This window comes from Tauraco erythrolophus, chromosome 3 (assembly GCF_009769465.1).
Source record: "Tauraco erythrolophus isolate bTauEry1 chromosome 3, bTauEry1.pri, whole genome shotgun sequence".
NCBI classification, from domain to species: Eukaryota; Metazoa; Chordata; class Aves; order Musophagiformes; family Musophagidae; genus Tauraco; species Tauraco erythrolophus.
In genome coordinates, this window is record NC_141467.1 from 63,403,833 (window position 1) to 63,422,405 (window position 18,573).

Below are 18,573 nucleotides of genomic sequence, written 5' to 3' on the forward strand. Positions count from 1 at the left end.
AAATTTTGCCTGTTAAATTCAGTTCAAGGTGATTGGGTTGTCTGGCCACCGTCTTGGGGTGTTTTTTTTTTTTGGCTTTATAATCCATGGCATTACACACTTAATAGCATAATTCCAGAATATAATCCAAATAAAAACCTGTGTGGGGACAATAACCTCAGTTATTTACTGCGTGTTGCAGTAGAAATTACAAGGAATCGCAGCATTGCAAAATACTGCAGTACAAAGTATGAGGAATTACAAAGAGAATTGCTACCAGGGCACTGCTACTTTCAAATATCTTTTCACTCATAAGAAGTACACAATTCAGGCACTTGGGAATATATTATGAATGACCTTTCTTTCTTTGTTTGTTATGTAATACAATCTTAACGTACTAACCAATTCTTTTCATACTAGCACAACAACATAGAGTTATTGGTGACATCCAACAGATTTGCCTTGGTAGTGGTGGGTGTGAGATGAAGCAATGACAAACTCAAAAGGCAATTGTAAATTTACTATTTTAACTACTGTCAATTTATTTTTTCAATTACATTGAAATAAGTAAGCATAATCTTTCCTCTAAAAAGGCTTCCCTCAGCTGGCCTACATGTCAATCTAGATATTTAGAACAACATTCTCCGCTCTGCATGTAGGTAAGTTTTGGGAAAACACCTAAATCTTTTGCAATTCTAGGAAGGTGGTGCTCTGGGAGGATAGAACAAAAAAAATTACAGGGGAGTTAAATACTTATGCTTATGAATGTTATCTTTTGTGATTTTGAACATCTCTCCTCAACACTGTTACGTCCAAATCTTTCTCTGCTTCTTTTTTTTAAAATATTTTAGTTACATTTGAGATTGTGTTTTTTTCTTCAAAGAAATTCAAAGAAATTCAATTGCCTCAGCCTTACAAATCTGAAAAAAAATGATCTAGAGCTTGGGAGGAATACAATGGCTGACACTTAGGAGCTGTTTTAGGGCTGACCCTTGACATTGAATTTGGAGTCCACAGGGCTGAATATTATCATCAGACTCAACAAGTGCCAGGAACTTATGTTAGGTCTTTTTTTTTCTAACATAAACATATAGCAGTAAGTACATATTGAAAAGAAAATAATAAGAATAAGAATCTTACCAAACCAAAATACCACGCTGAATGCGTTATTTGGTCATGGCAAGAGAATGAGAGGGAGAATTACCTTCACAGACAGTACTGAGCTCGGTGTCCTGGAATGCACCTCCTGGAAAGTGATAAAGCACTATAATATTAAAACACAAGTAGAAGAAAGTGGTTTCACTGAGTTTTTCATTGGAGCAATCTTTTGGTTGATCAGTACCTTAAGTGGTACAACTGAAACAAGCTAGTAAACTTTCAGGGCATTGAGTTCATTGTAGGACATTTATTTTGTTCTTGAAAAATACTCTAGTGTCTTCTACTTTCAGCAACAAAACATGTACCGATAAACAATTCATAATATCAGATTTTGCATGATGTCTATCATATTTTTTGAAATTGTCCAGATGAGTTACGCATGCTATCTAATGGTAGTACTCATGAACATACCCTCTTCTTGGCTCAGTAGGATCATAAGCATTGATAAATACCTGTCTGGTACTACTTATTTTGAAGAAAATGTTACAGGAAATTGCTTGGACAAACTTCTTTTCTTCCTTTCACCCAACAAAAAGAAATTTAAGCTCTGTGTCTTAAATGTTACTAGCATTTTTCTTTTTGTCTTCTTCCTTCCTTCCTTCCTTCCTTCCTTCCTTCCTTCCTTCCTTCCTTCCTTCCTTCCTTCCTTCCTTCCTTCCTTCCTTCCTTCCTTCCTTCCTTCCTTCCTTCCTTCCTTCCTTCCTTCCTTCCTTCCTTCCCTCCTTCCTTCCTTCCTCCCTCCCTCCCTTCCTCCCTCCCTCCCTCCCTCCCTTCCTCCCTCCCTCCCTCCCTCCCTCCCTTCCTTCCTTCCTTCCTTCCTTCCTTCCTTCCTTCCTTCCTTCCTTCCTTCCTTCCTTCCTTCCTTCCTTCCTCCCTTCTTCCCTTCGTCTTGCTCTTTTTTTTTGATATTTAAAACTTCAGGGCAACTATTATGTTTCATACGAAAAGTATTCAAACCACAAAAAAAAAAAGTCTATTTAATAGAAATTTGCTTCTCTAACCAACTTCTGCTGTGAGGCCTGTAAAGTTATTTAAACCAATAAGCTTCTCATACCAAATCCCATTCTAAATCCAAAACAGAGCGCTATTCTAGCTGTTAAGAATAAAGCTAACTCTATACCAGCCAAACCAGGACACTAGTTCTTTAGAGAATATATTAAAGTGACTTCTGGTAATCAGAGTCTTTTGAAGAGTTTGAAATGTCAGTCTTTTCTTACCCAACTGGAACAGAATACACTTTTATTAGGACTGTCAGAGCCCTGGTCCTGTTATGTTATCTGTTAGTGTGACCTCATGACCTTCATGTACAGCCTTATTAAACTTGCATTTGAGTTCCAGTGAGTTCTAGTAAATGTGTCGAAGTCTGAGGGTCAAAGTCTGAGTGTCAAAGTCTGTATTCCTTCCTAACAACAGCTAGGAGAATTATATCAGCATGGTTGCCTATGCTTATCTTGGGATTGAGAAGGTAACTGCAATATACAATGAACTTGTACATGGTATCAAGAAAGAAGATAGAGCAGAAAATTCATGAATGTTTTGAAAGAAAGAAGGAGTAGCTGGAAGAGGAGATTTAGAACAGTAAAATAAGATGATTTGAAAGAAAAACTAATATGTCCCCTCTCATGGAATACAAAATTCAAATCAATTCAATCAGGAATCAATAGAATGCATATTTGCCACATTGAATTATTTTATTTTAGTAATGTCAAATAATTAGATAATGAAAAGCTTAAATTATTTAGTTCAGCCATTTCCCATTGACACTTTTCCATTCCAACACTTTGATTTTGATGAAACTACATTTTTGTAGAAAATGTACTCTTCCTCTCACCTTACTTTGTTCTTGTGATGGGTTGGCCCTGGCTGGACACCAGGTGCCCACCAAAGCTGCTCTATCACTTCCCTCCACAGCTGGACAGGGGAGAGAACAAAAGGCTCATGGGTCCGGATAAGGACAGGGAGAGATCATTCAATTACCATCACAGGCAAAACAGACTCAACTTGGAGAAATTAGTTTAATTTATTACAAATCAAATCAGAGTAGGATAATGAGAAATAAAACTGAATCTTAAAAACATCTTCCCCCTACCCCTCTCTTCTTCCTGGGCTCAACTTTACTCTTGATTTTCTCTATCCTTTCTTCCCAGCAGTGCAGGGGGAATGGGGAATGGAGGTTGTGGTCAGATCATCACGTGTTGCTTCTGCTGCTCCTTCCTCAGTGGGGTGAAGGACTCCTCACACTGTTCCCCTGCTCCAGCGTAGGGTCTATCCCATAGAAGACAGTCCTCCATGAACTTCTTCAATGTGATTCCTTCCCACGGGCTACAGTTCTTCTCAAATTGCTGTAGTGTGTGTCCCTTCCACGGGGTTCAGTACTTCAGGAACAGACTGCTCCAGTGTGGGTCTCCTACAAGGTCACAAGTCCTGCCAGTAAACCTACTCCAGTGTGGACTCTTCCCTCCATGGGTTCACAGGTCCTGCCAGAAACCTGTTCCAGTGGGGGGCTCCTGCAGGGCCACAGCCTCCTTTGGGCAACCACCTGCTCCAGTGTGGAGTCCTCAGCTCCGCTGTTCACCTCCATGGGTTGCAGGGGCACAGCCTGCCTCACCATGGTCTTCACCATGGACTGCAGGGGAATCTCTACTCTGGCATCTGGCACACGTCCTCCTCTTCTTTCTTTACTGACCTTGATGTCTGCAGGGCTGTTTCTGTCACATGTTCTCACTCCTCTCTCTAGCTGTAATTGCTGTTGTGCAGATTTTTCCCCCCTTTCTAACTATGTTATCCCAGAGGCGCTACCACTGTCACTGATGGGCCCTGCCTTGGCTAGCAGCGGGTCCATCTTGGAGTTGGCTGGCATTGGCTCTATCGGACACTGGGGAAGCTTCTAGCAGCTTCTCACAGAAGCCACTCCCATAGCACCCCCTTACCACACAAATCCAATAAAGTTCTAAAATAGCCCAGATTTGTAGCCTTCCAGGTCATGTTGTGTAATACTTTTTCCCTTGGCTGTTTGAAAATGAGTTGGAACTGAAAGGATAAGAAGTTATAGGAAGCAGAAGGAATTTGATCTATTAAATTGCCTCTATTACCAGCAGTGGTGGTTATACTGAAATTGCATTTCTATACTTAAGGCTTTATTTGTGATATGTTTTTAACATAAATCTAATGTGCCCAGTCATACGAATTATGCATCCTTTCTAGTATTTGTATAACTATAAAGTCCAACTATAACATCTAAACAAACAAATATAACTTCTTCGTTGTCATCACATCTCATATGCTGAACTTGTGTTGCACCATCTCAAAAACCAGGGATCCAGCCCTGAATTTCTGCAGCATTACCTATCCTCAAAGCCATGGATAAGTGGAACTTACAGCCTGACACTTGGGCTGTCAGAAATGCAATTATTTCTAAATTCTCTAACTCGTTAAGCCAGCTTTTAGTTAATTGTCAGGAAAGGCCCGGGGTAGTTTGTAGCAACAACAATGCCAGCCCAGATGCAAACCCAGAGCTCAGTCTCACTAGTAGTACCATGAGTTTCAAACGTAAAGGCTACATGGAGAGAATTCTTTGCTAGGAATTTGTTCGATAGACTTAAGCATGATGAAATGAAAGAAAAGCTGTGCATGTGGTGGCAGCGTGCTTCACACTTTAAAAGTTGTTGTGCCTGTGGAGTGCCAGCTGCTGTTGAGCCAGAACACCTCTCTGTCTTCTCGCATCGTGGCCTGTGGCTCACAAACCACAAGGAAGCCTCATGCTCTTTACATGACAAGCCAGAAGTGTGAAACAATTTATATTTCTGCCCAAATTCTCTGTGTTAAACCTGTTGACCAGGCTTCAAAAAAAATCACAAAAACTGTAAGTAACGTCTGTTAGGAAGTACCAGAATTTGAAGCTTTGCTAGAGCTTTCCAACAGCTAAGAGCATAATTATTCATAAATCATTGGAAGTACTTAAAGTGAAAGTCGAAAAGATGAAAGCTCATTATAGAAAATGAACAGCCATTTTCCACTGTTTCTGCAGCAAAACCTTGATATCTATTTACATACCATTTCTAATATTAATATTACTGTGGTAAAATAAATCACTCCACACACTTTTACATTTTTAATTACATTTTACTGCATTTCTTTTGTTTACAGTTAGCCAATGAAATATTTATTATATCTTACGTATAGGATGAGATTTCAGTATTTTAATCAGATTTTCTACATAATCTTCCCTCCACCTTCCTTTACTGTCTTTTTTATGACCCTAAACACCACAGGATGTGGTTGTCTCGTAGAAAATCTCATTATTTTTTAATGCATGGCTATTTATTAATGTATTGTGTATATAACACACTATGCATTTCTTTGCATTGATGAATACATTTACATCCACTTGAGAACAAGAATTCCCTTAAGGGCCAATCTCATATTTCTCTGGCTATGCTGCCAAAAGACTATGCTTCTGATGTTTTTCTGGGGTTTTTTGTGTTAGTTTGTTTGGGTTGGGTGTTTATTTTGTGGTTTTTTATTGCTGTTGGGTTTTTTTAAGAGGCACAATGAGGTCTGTTCTGATTTGCTGAGAAGGTCTTTCTACCAGTGAACACAGATTATTCATTTTCTAAATGCAGACCTTCATGTTCTGTGATGGAGATTACTGAACAAGGTACCTATATCTCAGCTATGTTTTAATAAAGATGCTCTGAACTGTTATTTCTTACCGTGAAAGAAATAAATTGCTCTCACATCACTGTGTTGCTAATGTTGGTATTTTGCAGTGGTAACGAAGCATCTTTTGGGGATAACAACTAAAAATATATTGAAGTAAAAAATTGGTTTGAACCTCATGCCTTAAGGACATAGAGCCTTGAAAAAATCCCATCCAAACCAACATGAAGTCCTCATATAGATTCATCATTTGAGAACTGGGTGGAAGATATCAGTTTGTGGGAATATAATACAGTAATTTTCTGCATTTAAGATAACATGTATTGAGTAGTTATTGATGAGCGTTTTTGTACCTCAGTGGCTTTAATCAGAATTGAGAAAATTAATCTTGAGGGTTTATTTGCACATTTGGACTTGGGTTTTTTTCTCTTATTTCATTCTTCGTTTGTGATAAAGCATGAGCCAACTGTAACTTAACCGTATATTATTTTCCAAATTTCTGCAGACATTCCTACTTCTTCCAATTATCAGAGTAGTTTGTTGTGCATATTTAATAGCTGAAATTCAGCTCTCTTAACAGTCATCTGCAGCAACTTTTCACAACGAGTGAGTTAAGAACAAACAGCCTTGCATCTCGTGGAACCTTTGAATAGTATGTGCATACTACGCAGAAATTCATATTTAGGGCTACTGGGCAATAACAGGGGCCAAAAGAAAGATCATTCTAGAGGCTTTTTGTCTCTATAACTGGATATGGCCTTTAATGTTGGGGGCATAAATCTACAGTGTAAATGAAGAATAACATTTTCCTCTTGCTTAAATGTAAAACTCCCCTATATCACATGGTGGGATAATACAGCATGAAGTCTGTTCTGTCATTTTGAGGCAGCTATGAAGGGTGAGGAAAATGGTTCCCCTATTACTGTTTAAAAACCAAAGCAATGTGCATGTGTACATAATTTTTTAATCATCTGCTGTACTCAGATGACTCCAAACTAGATTTATCCAAGATGTTATTATGTTCTGGATCTCTGTAACTGCTCTGCATGTAGCCTTTATGGTCTGTTGAGTAAATAATGTGTATTTTTAAAATTATGTAAATACTTATATACAAGAGAAATCCTAATGTTTCCAAAGAAGTGGTTGTGCTGAGTAAATAACATGCAAATTTAAAATTGTCCTCTTACATATGTATGCATACTGTATCATATGTTTGTGTTTGTGGGAGAGGTTAACGAAAAGCTGCTCTGTTCTTCATACATTCCTATGTTTTTCAGATGCTTTTTCAGATGATTAAGCTACTAAAAACATCCTCTTTCCTTCTAGATATATTTATGTATTCCAGCAAAGTTAATATTGTGAATGAAAGAAGTGCATAGAAAGTTAGTTTATGACTTATATTTATTTCAATTTTTCAAACCCCTGCAGTTCAAGAAATGTATAACATCACCTTTTCATGCAAAGTTATAATAATGAGTCCAGTATTTTAATGTGGTTCTCTCATCAGTTTATGCATCCCATGGAATTTTGGGATGGGTAAACTTCATTTATATTGGCTCATGCTGGAAAGTCTTGGTAACTGCTATATTACAAAAGTAGATCAAGTTGTACTTAGACTATTATATTCTTTTCCTTTTCTGTGAAATATCAGGGAATTATTGTCATCAGCCTAAAGAGTTAAAAAGACCTTTTGCATATATGTGACTTTGATTCCTCCTCTGCATGCTGCAGGACTGGCTCATTATGGTGAGGCCACTAATGACTTACCTAAACAGGGCTGCAATCCTTCCGTGCCTGTGTCCCATTGTTGACTTTATCATCAGAACATTTTTTTCAATACTTATTCAAAATTTTTCTTCCCTACTGTCAGTTCATTGGCTTTTATTTGAATAACCTGTTTCCTTTGTTCATAAGGGAAAAAAAAAAAAAGAGAAAAAAAAACAAGACGCAGGGAACTACAGGTCAGTCAGTCTCACCTCTGTGCCCAGCAAGATGATGGAGCAGATCCTCCTGGCGACTATGCTAAGGCACATAGAAAATAAGGAGGTGATTGGTGACAGCCAACATGGCTTCACTAAGGGCAAATCCTGCCTGACTAATTTGGTGGCCTTCTATGATGAGGCTACAGCATTGATGAAAGGGGAAGAGCAATTGACATCGTCTACCTGGACTTATCCAAAGCATTTGATACTGTCCCACATGACATCCTTGTCTCTAAACTGAAAAGACATGGATTTGATGAATGGACCACTAGGTGGATAAGGAATTTGCTGGATGCTCATACTCAAAGAGTTGTGATCAACAGTTCAATATCCACGTGGAGGCCAGTGATGAGTGGTGTTCCTCAGGGGTCGGTACTGGGACCAGTGCTATTTAACATCTTTGTTGGTGACATGGACAGTGGGATCAAGTGCAGCCTCAGCAAGTTTTCTGATGACACCAAGTTGTGTGGTGTTGTGGACATGCTGGAGGGAAGGGATGCCATCCAGAGGGACCTTGACAGGCTGGAGAGATGGGCCTGTGAGAACCTCATGAAGTTCAACAAGGCCAAGTCCAAAGTCCTGGACGTGGGTCAGGGCAATCTCAAGCACAAGTACAGGCTGGGTGGAGAATGGATTGAGAGCAGCCCTGAGGAAAAGGACTTGGGAGTGCTGGTGGATGAGAAGCTCAACATGAGCCGGCAATGTGCACTGGCAGCCCAGAAAGCCAACTGTATCCTGGTCTGCATCAAAAGAAGTGTGGCCAGCAGGTCGAGGGAGGCGATTCTGCCCCTCTCCTCTGCTCTCGTGAGACCCCACCTGGAATACTACATTCAGCTCTGGGGTCCCCAACATAAGAAGGACATGGAGCTGCTGGAGCGAGTCCAGAGGAGGGCCACGAAAATGATCCAAGGACTGGAGCACCTCTGCTATGAAGGCAGGCTGAGAGAGTTGGGGCTTTTCAGCCTGGAGAAGAGAAGGCTCCAGGGTGTTCTTCTAGTAGCCTTCCAGTACTTAAAGGGGGCCTACAGCAAAGCTGGAGAGGGACTTTTTACAAGGGCGTGTGGTGATAGGGCAAGGGATAATGGCTTTAAACTGAAAGAGAGTACATTTAAATTAGATATAAGGAAGAAATTCTTCACTCTGAGGGTGATGAGGCAGTGGAACAGGTTGCCCAGGAAGTTGTGGATGCCTCATCCCTGCAGGTGTTCAATGCCAGGTTGGATGAGGCTTTGGGCAACCTGGTGTAGTGGAGGGTTTCCCTGCCCATGGCAGGGGGGTTGGAACTAGATGATCTTTTAGGTCCCATTCAAACCCTAACCATTCTATGATTCTATGATATCATCTCATTGTCATTTAAGGCTTGTTAAATCTCTGCCTCTTGAATTTTCAGTTTTGTAAGTAAAGCTCATCAAATTCCTCCAGCACTGGCAGCAACAAACTCTCCAATAGCTTTTTGTCTTTGAAGAGAAACAGGGTTGGTGAAGAGCAAAACCAAAATCTTTCATATGAATGTGTAGGCTGTAATCAACCAACAGAGGAATGGCAGCATCCACCAGTCTAAAACGGTATTGTAAATCTGATTTAGTTTCCCCCTTGTAGGCTCTTCTCTCTTGAAACTGATCATATCACATAGGCATTACAGATCCATGAGGTTGCTCTTTATTTTCCTTTCCCTTTTTATAAAATAAGAATAATTTTGTTAACCGTTAACAGTTTACAGTTATCAGTATAGTGTTATTTTCCATTTATTAGCAGGATGTTTCCTTCTTATCCAGTATTTACTGCGGCTAATAACTGATTTGTTGGAACTTCTCTGGGCTAGGCATTTTATCAGGATGATTAACTAACAAATGAGAAATTACACACTGGTAACATCCAGCTTGTTAAGGATTTGTAAAGATTATTGTTGAGTAAATAAACGCTAACAGCAACCATTTCAATGTCTCCAAAATAATATTTGGGGAAAGTTTATCTGGGGTACAAATGCACTGTGACATAAACTATGTTCTTAGGAAGAACAGTATTGCTTAGAATATGATCTGAAAATTATTTGTATGTGATTCAAGGCACTAAGCAGCAACAGACAGAAGCACAGAACTAAGGGAGACAGACATGTATGAGAGTTTTCAAAATGAAGAATCTGGAACCAACATTCCTCTTTCTGTCAACAGCACAGATATTTCATGAAAAGTAACTTGTGCATGTGTTTCTGTATTTAAGTTTCTAATTTTTACAGATTATCTTTTAATTATATGCTTAGTCTGATTTCACAATTATTCTGCACTAACATTTCCTACTGAGTTCAATCAGAGTGTAGATGATGGGTCAATAACAGGATAGGGATTATTAATCACTATTACACATACACGCAGACACATTTGCCCATGCAAATAATTGGATATATCCGAATAACTAGTGAGGTTGAAAATTATTGCCATTTGTTTAGTCTGAATTGCACACACATAATATGCACACACATAATATTAGTGTGCATTGTTCCAAACAATATGTGAATTGTGCCAAACGAATAACAAAACCTTGCTCAAAGACAAATTGAAAGGCAGAAGCAGGTAACTATACAGTACAGTACAGAATAAAATAGCATGTTGTCTTCATCGTGGCAGTGCCTGAAGAGTGACTATGTTCTCAGAAATTTTTCAATGAAGAAAGAAAGAGAACTTTGCATACCTTAACTAAAAGCCTGGTGCATATTTTCATGCCAGTAAGAATAATAGTAATATAAAAGACTTTCAAGAAAAGTATCATGATTGTGGATACAAGTTGCACAGAATGAAAACATTTCCTCATGGTGCTAGATCATCCCTCCTCCAAGGCAATCTCACAAAATGATAACAAATCATGGTTATAGCATATTCATCAAACTGGGAGATGGATCTGACATAGCTAAATAGATATAGCAAAAACATTGACTTTTCGTAGGTTGCATTGTATCTAAATTTCTGCCTCTCAGTGTGTCTAGTGCACAGTAAGACTTGACTTGATCCTAGATATTGAATCTTCGTTCAATTACCATAAAAGTTCGCAATTTAAGCAAAGCAGGCTTTAGACAGGTACAGTAAGTGTAACTAATTACCTGAGGCCCTATAATCCAGAAGTCCCCATTGGATTTGACCACATTTCCATCTTGGCAACTCACTAAAGCCACATCTAATTTTGTGAACTCAGACTATCTTCGTAGGTAGGAGAGGCATGAGTTGGTTTAGGACATGATTAGTCTCGTCTATATGAAACACTGAGTTGAGGAAGAAATAAACTACTTTGTACAGGAGCCTATTTTTCTCCACTGTTGATAAAAGGAGTCTAGAAGACTGAAATTTCTGAAGATATCTACACTGTCTATGGTTATGTCTATCTTTGGTCAGCTAAATCCAGTCCTAAGTATCTTTTCTCATGGTCTAGCTAATTTGTAGAGACATTGTTATTTCATCTAATTCACTCGGTTTTACACATTTTTTCCCATTCAAAGAGCTGCTTACTCTGATTTGTCAGTGGCAAAACAGGCACAGCTGGGGCAGGAGAAGTTGCCATGTGATCCTTGAAGACTAGAACTTCCTACAGCTTCTTCCTGGTTCCTGTCATAGTTTCTTTTTATTCATCTAGTATTGTTGACATACCAACACTAGCTCAAATTCTATATAAACTTGCTCTATTTGCTAGCTTGGTCTTGCTTATGGAGTCTGATCTGGTGAGCATACTCAAAGCAGTTTGTCCTAGGGATGAAATAAAGGGTTTGCTTAAGAAAATGAAGCTCTGGATTCTGGTTTCTACTCTCATTAATTTTTGTCTGTTACTCATCACTCACAAGCATAGAAAGTTGAATGCAGAGGTAGGAAATACTGGGCTATAATGTCACTTTTCACATTCAGTTGGCTCAGTGATGATTATTTTACACAAAATAGAAGTTTCAGTAGGACATATGGAGAAACCTCACCTTTGATTAAATACTTTAACAGTCTCTGGCTATAACCCTTCTGTGGGACATGTGGGCTCTAATCCCCTGAGAGAGGAGGAAACTGAGTGTAGTTCTCTTACATACTGTATGAGAACTCTTAGCATGGACAGGTAATTAATCTCAGCTACTCTACTTCTATACCTGAATGGGCTGATGTAGACACTAGGTTTCAGAAAAAAAAAAAAATTAGGCAGGAGCATTGATGTGCTTGAGTAGACGAGGAATGTCTATCACTGGTTTAGGTAACGTACTCCTTTTTTAACAATATAGGGGGATCTAGCATGCATGTTTTGGAACTTTACATTCTGCTATAAACCAAAGTGACAGAATTTAAGGAACTGGAAACAGAATATCTACATTCTGTAGCTTTTAAATCCCAGAAACATTCGTTTCTGTGCCTTTTAAGGTTGAAAGTTGGTCATAGTGAGTCCTGCACTCACAGACTTCAGACTTACCACAAGTTCTGTTAACCTGGGAATGAAAATATTATCATTCACAAGCTTCAGTTAGTTCAAAATCTGTATAATCCCTTCCTCCCTACCTTCCTGCCCTCCTGCTTTCTACCCTGCTTGCCTTTCTTCCTTGCTTCCTTTATTACTTTTACTTTTGCTTCCAATGGGGAAGCAGGATATTTCAGAAAAAAAAATAGATTTCATTTATAATGTCTTCAAGGAACCAGTATGCTAGAGTAAGCGTCTCATTATGATAACTCAGAAGCTTTCCCAACAGATATAGTGCACTTGAACAACATGAATATCACTCCTATGGAGGAAATACAGCTTTTTTTAGTATTGGCCTTCATTGATAGCATATTTGAGGTACTATTGCAAAACCACGTCAAAATTATCATATCCTTTTTATAAACTCACATTGCATGCGGTACCACCTGTTAGTGAGGATTATGGTCCCACTCCAGTCAAAGCAAGAATTCTGATCCCATAAAGTGCACTTATGTGAATTCCCTCCCAATAAAGAAAGTATTTGGTTTAAAAAAAAAACCACAACACCTTAATTATCTTTTAAAATAGTTTGTGTACCAAAAAATAAAATAAATATTCCATATAAAAGAGAGCGTTCCATATTTCTAATACATATTGTATTTGCAAAAACAAGAACACCCTTATGTCTATTACAACATCTGTACCACCAAAGATGCATGAAAGGAAGATACAGCAACTACCTGTTCTACTAACTTTCATTTCTCTGTGTTCAGTGTATCTGTATAAGAAATATTTTGGATGTATGACAGATCTAGAATATTTAAGTTTTGTTTTAGAAGAACAGTACTTACAAGATTTTAGTGATATTTATTTTTGGAGTGATTATAACATTTGCAATAGTGAAACTGTAGTTAAGGAAAACAACAAACTTCTGTTATTTTCCATGATAATAAATTCCTTCGGATTTTAATCTCAAACTTTTTTTTCTTTCTTTCTTTCAGTCTCACTGGATCCACTTAGAACCTGATCCAAAGCTCTTCTGAAGTTTATTTTTCCAAAAATGTTCAGTGCAAAGAGATTTTTTTTTGCACACATAATTTCCTTTAAAAATTCAGAGGAATTAGAATACATATTATTATACATAGATGAGTAGAAAAATGAGGATCAGAAAAAAATAATACAGTAATTTTAATTCACCAATAGCACACTTGGATATCTGTAGTCTTCTGACTGATAATTTGAAAAGATTGCAGACTGTCCTTCAAGTGTCTTAACCTCATTTGCTGGTAAATAATTGGAGACAAATTTATTTCTGAATATCAATTCTCATCTCCAAAGTTAAATTTTGGCCCTAGATTTTGAAACGTGAACTAATTTTAAAAATCAAGTTTTACATATATGAAACGTGAAAAGACATCTGAATTCCTTCCACAGACTGAGAGAAAAGTAGTTAGCCTACTTCTCCAGTTAGTGAAAGGATCATAATTTCTCACTCAGAAGGGGAGGATTTTATGCTAGCTGCTCTAGCTATACCAAAATACTGGGTTATACCAAACACAAGCAACATACTGACCATTACTAAATAAGCAATGAATGTGTATGAGACACTGTAGGGCATGCTACAAAGAAACTTTGAAGTGCTCTGTCTACAAAAGAGAAAAGGGAGAAGGTTTCAGTTTTCAGGCAGGGTGTAGGGTAGGCACATGATCACCTACTCATGGTTTGCTATTCTGGGTGGCATTATCCACCTAAAGAGGTACCACATGACATGTCATCTGCCTGAAAAGTAATACATCTCATAGTGCACCATCTCTGTTTCATTGAACCTGAAACGATGTTACAAAAAGACCAATTAGTTCAGGAGCAGTTTGTGTCTGTAAAACACTAAAATCCTAAATTGGTGTTATATCCACTGGTTCTGAGATATTGCTGCCTGTGGTTGGTAGCGTGTCTGTTCCCATATGATAACTTTCAAGCCTGCCTTAGAGACTCTTCACCAGTCCTCAAACACACTGAGGTCTAACTAACACACTAACAGTATTTGACACACACTTCACCATTACTTTTTGTGTTTTGAATGTTGTGTAAGGACCTGCAAAAATATTTCTGTTTGAGCCTAGTGCATGGAAAAAACTACTGGATCTACTGCATTTTGGCTTTATTATATTGCTCCATGTGTTATTTCATATCCTGAAATAAGGAGTCTATCTCTACTCAAAGTTTAAAATAAGAAATACAAAGTGGTTTGTTATCATTGATATATGCTAAAATAACAGGTGGGGAGATGCGAGGAAATTTTATCCTCATTATCTTTATGATGTAAATGATTCTCTTGACAAAACCTTTTCATTTGATACAAAATTAAAAATGCATAACCTGTGAAACATGTAAAGATTTTACAGGAGGAAAAAAACCCCACAATATACTGAAGAGTATTTTGTGTTATGTACATTCAGGCTTGTTTGTGCAATTCTAGACAAACAGTAAAAAAAAAAATCCTTTATAAAAATTCTTTGACCCTGCCTTTTGCCATCTGAGTGGTCATGGTTGATTGGAAAATCAATGAAGTGCTGTGAGAATTGCACCTCACTGTTGCAGAAAAGCCACACAAAAATCCAACTTTTCACATGAGATGAAGATTGCCTTTGGTTCATTTACTCTCTTAAGACACATTAAAATCAAATCTATCACCCCATTTGGCCATCTGTCAATTCTCACTACACAGTAAACTAGTAGACTTTGTTCCTTGATCACCAGAATTGGAGGATGTTTTGTTGTTGTAATAAATGGTTGTAGGCCTCAGAGACAGAAATAAATCAATGCAATTTATAAAGTTGGGGTGAAAATGTTAGATGCAGTTTTCTAAACTACAGAGAATTGCGTATGGATGACTTGCAATAAATAAAGCACAACTTTAGCAGCTTACAAAAATAAATAACGAAGAGGAAAGAAATTAATGTGCAGTCCTTTATTTTGGAACTTTTTAAAACATAGAATAAATACAAGAGTAAGTTGCACGTCGAAGGTGCGACTATCTAAACATTTCATTTTAAATGGCCAGGCAGTGAATAAGAGGGTTCATGTTCTTCTCTCTTAACCAAAATTTAGATCTCCAAGTACAAAATGCACTAACAACCAAAAGCATAGTTCCTTCTGCTTGCTCAATAATTGTTCTGCTATTTATCTCAAGAATTATTTTCTAGAACACAGCATGAATTTCACTAGAAATTTAACTTTTGAGGGGTAGCTTATGTTGAATCAAAGAGGAATGCTTCTGGAAATGAGAAGTTGTGTTGGGCTGGTGTTCCAAGAGTGCAGGTGCTCCAGTCGTTAAAAGCCTGGTCCAATCAACATAACATCTTTTGCCATACCATCATTTGCACGCTCTTCTTTGTTGGTTGGCAGCAGTCTTGTAAAACTGAACTATCTTGTAGGTAATTAGCTCCAAAACGAAATGTATGAAAATACAGAGACTAAACATCTGGCAACAGCCGTTAACAAAGCCATCAATTCCATATCCCAGCAGACTACATTAGTACAACAAAGTTATTTTCAGGAGAATAAGCCATCAATTCCCAAATTGTGGTCTGTAGCCACAAACGGTCTTCAGTGGGTTGCAGAACAATACCACCTTTGTATAGTTTTGAATTAAAAGTTTGATGGCAAGCATGCATAGTTCAAAGGGTTTGAGAATCACTGAAATAAGCCATTAAAGTCACAGGTTCAAAACTAACTGCTGCGATAGCAGATGTACATTTTTTTTCTTTAATCCATGAATTTGCAGAAAGAAATTTAAAATACAAATGTTTAGTAATACATATGAACAAGTACTTCCATGTAATTACTTCTTTCTTTTTTCTTTTTTTCTTTTTTTAATGTAAATGGAGGTTTAGGAATTGTATTAGATGAAGCATTCAGTTTTTCAAATCCCAACAGATTTTTGAATGTTGCTAACAATACAGATACTGCTGAATCCAATGGCTTCTTATGCTAGAAACTAATGATCTTTATTGCTTATAATTTCCTTATAAAGTGATAAAGGTGCAAGTACTGACTCAATAGTTTCTATGGAAGTCACAGTGATTGAAGTGTAATATAGAAGTATATTAGTTTCAGCTTTAGAACTCATTAACATGGTTGCTCCAATCTAGCTGAGATAGTCAGAGTTCAGAAGAAGCAGCTTTTCAAGGTATTTAACCCTTCTGGAAAGAAGATACCAAGTTCCAGGCAGTCAGATTGTGGCTAGTCTGCCACTAGTATGTAAGCTAGCAAGTTAAAAGCAAGCTATGACTTAAATGTAAGTCTCTACTACCCAGTTAATCAAAATTGAATGGGTTTTTCAGTCCAGACCCATTTAACATACACAAAGGAACTGCAATAGGTGTTTTTAGTTGTTTTCAGCATGCTTTTATTCTCACATGGCTGAACTATATTCTAATCCTGACTGTGATGATCCTCACAGTAGAAGAATACTCATGTGCTAGTAGCCTCTCAAAGGTTTTTCTGTTTCTCATGGTAGGAGAACAGCTTTGCAGGACTGAATTTATCGATTAGAAATTCTTGAGTATCTCTCTGTTTGAAGGTGAAAACCATGTCCCCAGACATACATGAGTAAATGCAAGAGGGAGTGCACAGCAATGCAGATTGAACTCCTTTGGAGACAATGTTCCTTAGAAAAGGTGCTGATTACTTGGGCTAGCTAGGTGGTCTGTAACTAGCTTTCAGTGTGAGATTTAAAAATGAAAGGCAGCACTAGCCCTTGGTGAAAACCATTTTGAACATCCGTATACCACCCTACCATTCAGTACATCCGCCTGTGGTAGAAAAGAGTCCTTGTAAAGAAGAATCAGAAATCTGACATCAAAGCTAAAAAGCAATAGCACAGAGCTTGTTTGGGAATGATGAACCTTGCACTGTTTGCCAGCCTGCCATCACATTACTCAAACTGTTTCTTTTATTCTTCGGAGATACAATATTTTCCTTTAAAAAAAAAAAAAGTTTGACCAACATTCTTCAAGAAATAGCTTTTGTTCAGAGTGCTCACAGCGTTTTATTGACAGGAGTTCTGTCAAAAGCAAGACCGATGAAAAAAATAATAAAGTGTTGACTTTATTTTATAAAACTAACAGCTATTTTTCTTCTCGCACTTGGGCTTAGATTTTTAACACTATCAGTCTTCCCATTAGTCTAGCACAGACGTGGCTATTTTTTCTATTGCTGCTCTGTCAACTAGAACAGGGCAGGGCAGAAGCTGTGACCTTATCACTGAACCTACTTTTGCTGTCTGTCCAAACTTGGTAAAGCTTTCATTCTTTGGAGATTTTTATCATTATTTTTCTGGTGCAACAAGGACTGCTGGGAGTGGTAAAAAGGCATTACTCTACAGAGGAGTCCCCTCCATTTACTTATAGACCTGTTTTTTTCTTTGCAATGAAGCCCCGTTACAATACCAGAACAGTTGTGAATGAGAGTTCCTGTTTGCCTGCAACATCTCCCTTAAGTCTTTATTTTATTGCTGATTTCTTTTTCTATTGGTTCTACTTTCTGCATAGAGTCTGAAAATCATTGTTTCACAAGTCGAGAGAATCTGTATTGCAGCACAACTAGGCTCCCTGGGAGAAAGCAATGAGTTGCTCATGAGAACTTATTTTTAACGGCATTAATGTCATGAAAGAACCAGGCATTACATTTATCACTGCCATCCCCTGATGGTACTCCAGGGAAACAAAGAAAGAGGCAGAAAATCAAAGTAGTCTAAGTAACCCAGAAAGACACAGAGGGATCCTTTCTACTGAAAACTGTTGTCTAGCTGAAAATTACGGGATGTTTTTCAGGGCAGCATTAAAAGACTTAAACTGAAAGCTTAACAAAGCAGCCAGCACTATGTGCAATAAGGAACTTGAAGTGGGAAGCCAAAACATTCAGTTTTGTATTTCATGGTGAGCAACTCCACTGGCTTCAGTACTTGTATTAATTTATTCTTATGGTTACAACCACACACATGTGAAGGAGTATGTTCCACTGTGAAGAGCTAGCAAGAGTCCAAATGAATTGAAAACATCAAAAGGACTAAATAGCCAAATGGCTTGCAATATCTGTCCTGGGTACATGTGCATTGAATAACACTTGTTTAAGCATCAGGCAAATTGTGTACATGAGCATATTAAAATGGATCCTCATCGGCAAACAACTGATTATCTTGGAAGAAGGCAAACATTCAGAACAAAGTAAGATGGTGAAGTGGAAGCAGATCAGCAAAGCTTTGATGGTTAGTGTGAACACCGTCTAACTTGAATAGGTACAATCACTTGTATATACTCACCTATCCTGACTTATTCTCAGAGGTTTCACCAATCACTCTCATCCAGAAAGACTACTGGAG